The 6,443-nt window shown below is 35.8% G+C and overlaps 1 long non-coding RNA gene across 1 annotated transcript; it reads left to right on the top strand.

Moving 5' to 3' along the window:
• The first annotated feature begins 494 nt into the window (after positions 1 to 494).
• Positions 495 to 6,142, top strand: LOC144366527 (uncharacterized). The gene is made up of 4 exons (XR_013425584.1): positions 495 to 637; positions 2,840 to 2,929; positions 3,606 to 3,691; positions 5,547 to 6,142. It is a non-coding gene; the product is annotated as an uncharacterized LOC144366527 (long non-coding RNA).
• Positions 6,143 to 6,443: the final 301 nt, after the last annotated feature.

The following is a 6,443-nucleotide window of genomic DNA, read 5'->3' as shown; positions in this document are numbered from 1 at the left end:
ATTGTTATAGAATTGTGATCCCAGTTTTTTTTTTTTTTTTTGCCGACAAATGCATTATAGCAGATAGTGAGTAATGTAGAGATGTCTGGGTACATGGATGTGTTGTTGATGAGTTTTCTTTAATAGGAGAAGGCAGTATAATTTGGCTAGATATGTTGCCTGTGTCCACCTCACCAATTCTGAATTGGTCAAAATTACACATAGGGCAACATCAGTGTTATATGGGAAAATGCTTTGGTAGAAAGTGTAATCAGTCTGTGTGGTAACGTTATACAGTGGTGAACGATGCAATTAATGTCCCTGGGTATTTTGGTCTTGGATGACAACTTTTCATCTTGATACTATTATTTTTCAGAATATTATACTGTCATTTGTTCATGGGTGTATACACACACACACACACACACACACACACACACACACATATACAAAGTGTCAAATACATGGGAACCTAGGCAGGTAGACTGACCCTTTCTTTTCTTTCAAAGGATTGAAACCAGGCGTGAAGGCTTTCTTCATAATGATGATTACCATTTTGATGGTGGCTTATTCAACTGGTTCCCTGATCCTTGCTATTGGAGTTCACAGTATTTTTTTCACAGCAGCAATATTGGGACTATATTTTCTATTGATGATGGTGAGTGTGAACTGTGATTGTCTGAGAGGAAATTTTTTCCCTTGTTTCTTCCCACTCTTTCACCTGTCCTTTAAAACCTTCTTTGAGGATTCTGTGCATAGACCTAAGATGCTTTCAGGAGGCCATGGACTAAGATCCTGTTTATATTAGAGAATGTACCACTTTCCTCCTGGCACTTATAAAAACACTGGAAATCCCAAACTTATATTACAAGATCACCCTATTAATGGGTTCCTGATGCTTTTTATATTAATATTTTTCTGCTTACTTTTGCTTTTAATGATTCCTTAGTTTTAATCTTTTATGCCTTAAATTTTGCACTCACAGTGATGAATCAGCAGAAACTAGTTACTAACCTTTGCCACACAATGACATCAAATAGGAGTGGTTCTCCTATTAATACACACATCCTTTCTTCTACAGTACAAGGAGTTGTCTTTCAAAGATACATAATTAGCATAAGCTATTGCCAAAGTTTAATTCTTTCATGTATAAATTTGGCAAAAATCAATGTATATCACTGAGAAAGCAATGTCTTGTTTATAGTTTTTACATTGTCATACAACAAATAAAAGATATGGTTAATTATTATGTAAGGTTTTCTACGTAGAAATTTAAAAATCAGTCCCAGGATCACATTACTCGGAGATGCTGACTTATATACTAAGCAGTTGCTTAGGTCCAGTTTTAACACATGCAGACAAAACCACAACATTGTCATTGTTCTGAATATCCCAGGGTACCTCACGCCAGTTAGGACAAGCATTATGTGCACCTCGCAGCTGTCTCTTGTGTGTCTCCAGCAGTCCTTCCTGGCATCTTCATTGCCACATGGCTTTCTGGTAGCTTTAAATGGAGGGATTGACTATGTTTCCTGCTGTATTTCACCACACTATGTTGTTTATCAGGTCTATGGTTTGGGTTTTCTAAGGCCTCCTTTCTGAGCTCCAGATGATTCCTAATGCAATGAATATATAGTGTCGAACCTTGTGAATAACAAATTACCTGTTATATGAAAGTAGAAAAGGGCATGTGATGCTTAGGATTGTTCTTAGACTGTCAGGTTCCTTACTGGGTACATATGATTTAGTATAATTTGAATAGTCAGTAAAATCAGCTCTTCATGTCCATGGGATCCGCATTCAAAGATCCAACCAACTGCAGATCAATACTATGCAAAGCAAAGATTATGTCTACAATGAGTATATGTGCTTATTTCTTTGTCATTTTGCTCTACTCATATGAACTATTTACATAGTATTTATGTTGTATTGGGCATTAAAAAATATTAAAATGATTTTTAAAACACATTATATTTTTATTTATGCATAAAGAATGTATGTGGGTTACATGAAAATATTATGCCATTTTAAAAATAAGGGACTTGAGCATCTGCAGATTTTTGGTATCTGTGGACTAGATATCCTGGAACCAATACCGTTGGGCTACCAAAGGATAACTGTACTTCTTGGTATTCTTTTATGTGCAATTACAGAAAAATTAGAGGACTTAGTCTTGATAATTACAAATCTTCCAAATAAGTGGAAAATATAATATAGATAATATTGTCCTGAATCTCCCAAATAAATGAATGTATAATACATACTATAGGTATGCTAAGAGCCACAGCCAAGTAATATGATGCATGGCATTTTTGTTTGAAAGGTGAGGACAGCTAGTCATTGAGATGATATGATTATGTTAAGATTTGCATTCATATGGATATTGGACTCCTGCTGTTCACCTGGGCCTGCTTACAGGACTCCTGGAGACTTCCCATTGGTTGGGGAAGTGCAGTAGGAGGGAATTCCAGGGGAGGAACTTCCTCTGGGGTTCCAGGAGATTGCTGCAGGAGTGGGTCGGCAATCTTCCCGGGCAGTACAGGGCATTGGAGGCAGTTTTAAAAAAATAAAGTTTGTTCCTGCTTGAGTGGCTCGTGATTTTGTGCCCAGCCAGACTGCAGCATAGGTATATTGTCCTTCCTTTAATACATAAACTATCTTAGCTGTGTGGAGGTATAGATATGCAAGGGATGAAGGATGAAGCTTACTGTCTAGAATAAGTTGAAGAAATTTTAAGAAAGAGTTGGTCCTAGCAGAAGTGTATAGAAAATTCTAGAGTTCTTGGAGAGACTTATCTAGAATTTCTCGTAAAATCACTAGTCTTGTTCCAATTCATGGTTTTTGCTTTTTTTTTTTGTAGATTTTGATAAATTTTTCACTGGATTTTGGAAACTTTTCCCCTTGGCTGTCATGGATTCAGTACTTAAGTATCCCTCACTATGGTTATATGGTAAGTTGTCCTCATCTGTCATAGGAAATGTATTCTCAAGCTGGATGCAACAAAAACAATGCCTATCTATATTGCTTTGACCATGAGCAGTGAAAGAGTCCTATCCAGGAGTTACCTTTCATGACTGAGAATCTCCTATTAGCCTAAGTTAGTACAAATGCCAGGAGTCACGTGGGATTTTCCCCAATCACCTCATTGTTTCAGGAAGATGAAGGTTGTAGAGAAATTAGGGAAAGTAGAAGAAGCAAAAATAAGACCATAATACACTCTTAACTGTATTGGCTTTAGCAAGCCAATCAACTCCAAAGTTACTGTTCATCCATGTATAACCAAATTTCTAACTCACATAATTACAACTAGTTTTGAGGAAAACATAATTATCATAAATCAACATTACCTTTGATCACCACTGTATTATTTTAGTTGTAGTGTTTATGGGACTATAAAATTGGGAAGAGATGAAGTAATGATTTCTTGGCCAATGGGAAGCAACATCCCAAGCTTAGGCCTCTTGATTTCCAGGGAAAATAAGGTATTTTGTGGGAAATAGACTGTGAATATGAGACTTTCACATGTTGTAAATACAAAATTAAGATTAGAATTCACATCATTGGGATAATTTCTGGGAAACTTTTGGAATCCAGGTCTGTTTCACTTCTGTTCCCCCTTGTTGTAGGCTTTGCAGTATAATGAATTTTTGGGACAAAACTTCTGTCCAGGACTCAATACAACAAAAAGCAGTGGCTGTTCCACCTATGTGATGTAAGTTTGTGTTCAATGTCACAAAGGGTTTGATTACTCCTATGATGTGATTAAGAAAGGCCCCCAGGTTTAAAGCTGATTTGAGTCCTTTCAAGGCTAACAAAACTTCCTGATTCTAAGTTGTATCACTTGAAATATGAGTTCTTGTACAGTAATATATATGAACACCCATACAATTTCTGTATTGAACATAAAATTGTGTTTAAGTTTAATGTGGAGACATATTTGTTTTGAGACTTTTGAGAAATTATTTTGATGTTTTAGTTGTAGGATTCACTTCTTATTTTTTCAGAACTATTGATTTTGAAATTAATTGCTTTCAGAGTTTAGTGAAGGATCATAGTCTCTGATCACTTGGATTCTATGCTACCAGTGAGCCCATCCCTTGGAGATTAGTAATAGCTCAAAGAGCAGCAGTAGGATAAAAGTGGTTAATGTTGCTTTGTTGAGATTCTGGCCCTTCTCTTTGTTCACACTTATGGGAAATCAAAGCCTGCATAGTTGTGTGTGTGTGTGTGTGTGTGTGTGTGTGTGTGTGTGTCTATACATTGACTCAGTATACTCCTTATCAAAGGCTATATCCACTAGAGAAAGAAATACATATTTCAGTTTGTTGACAAGAAAATCTATTTTTGCATAATGTCTTTAAAACTGAAGTGCAAATTTCAATCAATTTAGAAGATCTCATTTTTAATTTTTAATACTACTTTTGTTTTCTATGATTGCTGTTATCTTTGACTTTAACAGATAAATTACCAAGGGAAAAAAGAATCTGGCATGTTCAATCTCTCCTAGATTTTTCAAATATATAGAATTAAGTCTTTGTAAAAACACAAACCCTATTGTTAATGATTGATAAAGCCTCTACTAAGAGGAGTTTTCCTACGCACTCTTTTTGTTTTGAGATGGGCATAGTCTCTGTGACAAAAAGTTAGTGCCAGGTTATTAGTTAGGATAAAATGGATGGGGAACATTAGACCACATAAGGAGAAGCTACCACAGGCTTCATGCTCATAGAAGGCTCCTTCACATAAGAGAAAAATAAGAAGCTCCTCTAATAGCACAGAGAGGTCAAGGATATTTTAGAAATGGCTGAATTCCAAGAGATGCGCAAGAATGGCAGCAGGTAATAATTATGGCTGCACAAGGTGTTTTTTATTAAGAGCCACTTTTCTATCATGTGGCAAGAATGCTCCATCTTGTTCCAGGTGCTACCTAAGTCTGATTCCTGGGTATCTTTTTGTAGTGGAGTGTCTGTGATGATTATTACCATCATGGTACAGGAGCTGACAGACCCTGACTGCCTAGAAGCATTTGTTTCCTCTATCTGTAGTTGTAGAATTCCTGCCTGTGTATTTTGGATAACTATTCTGTGGGTGAGCCAAACCAGAAGGAACTTTTGATGCTCTCAGTAGGGCCTATAGGTGTCATCAGTTAAAGCTGAGCTTTTACCCACTAGAAGTGGTGAAAAGTTCCTTCATCAATACTTTCTTCGAGAAAAGTAGCATTATAAATTTGAAATGGAATGAATCTGAGGAGACTAGAACTTGGTTTATTGTGTGACTGTAAACTTGGCCAAATTCATTAATCCTTATTAATGAATCCTCCTCTTTGAAATGTGTGTAATACCTATACCCCCTTGGGTTATTTTAGGAATTCCTTAACTTATTAGGTGCAAGGTGCTTAGCACAGTATTTAGAAAAATTTTAAGCACTCCATAATAAGTATTATATATGAAGTGATGATTTCATACTATTTGGTTACTTATTGGCTTCTAAGAAAGAAATAGTGAATATATTGAGTAAACCTTGACAGATGCTGCAAATGTAATCAGAAATTGTGTGTTGAATTTTAGATGTACTGGTGAAGAATACTTGACACTCCAAGGCATTGATCCATCTCCGTGGAGCTTGTGGAAAAATCACCTGGCTTTGGCTTGTATAACTACTATCCTTCTTGCAATTACCTACCTAAAATTGTTACTTCTTAAAAAAAAAGATTTTTAAAATCCCCTTTAATTTACCATGAATTACCCTAATATTAAAAAGGAACACCGTAATTTATTTCACCAATGCAGATATTTTTGCCTTTGCTCAGTAGCCTGCATACTGTTGTTCAGAAAAAAAAATATTTTAATAGAAAATATTCACAAAAATCACAACAAACTGAATTACACATGAAAGAACCCAAGCCAAAACAACTGACCTGTTATATTAGCTCATCTCATCAAACAGTAAAGAAGTCCAGTCAAATTTATTGATATGAAAAGTAGAATTAAATTACTGAAATGCTTAGAAAGTTAATAATATCTCTAGTATGAGTTTTCTCACCTTAAAAATGCATGGGAGGTTAGTAGACCTCTAGTTTTAATAGATGATGAGTCCATGATCTGCCATTCTATAATAAATAACAGATATATATTAATGCTGTATTAAAATATGAAATCTAAAATGTGTTGTAATAACCTGTGTTATTTCTAGGGGACAAAAATCTATGATGATATAGGTTATTGATGATGTTGGAAGTTAGTGATACTTCTCTAGTGAAATTGTAAAACCTCAGGAGTCTCAGCTGGGGGCTTTGGGTCATAGTTAGAATAGAGACCAAAGGTTTGAGGATGTAACTCCTGTGCCATTTCTGAGATACTCTACTCAGAAGTCACTTTACTTCCCTGGTTGAGTCAGTGGTATATGCATCAGATTCTCCTGAGAGCTCTTGTTAAGACACAGATGCCTGACCCTGCTTGTCCCAC

The sequence above is a fragment of the Ictidomys tridecemlineatus genome, chromosome 9 (assembly GCF_052094955.1).
Source record: "Ictidomys tridecemlineatus isolate mIctTri1 chromosome 9, mIctTri1.hap1, whole genome shotgun sequence".
In the NCBI taxonomy this organism is placed as follows: Eukaryota; Metazoa; Chordata; class Mammalia; order Rodentia; family Sciuridae; genus Ictidomys; species Ictidomys tridecemlineatus.
This window is presented reverse-complemented; position numbering and strand designations above follow the sequence as displayed.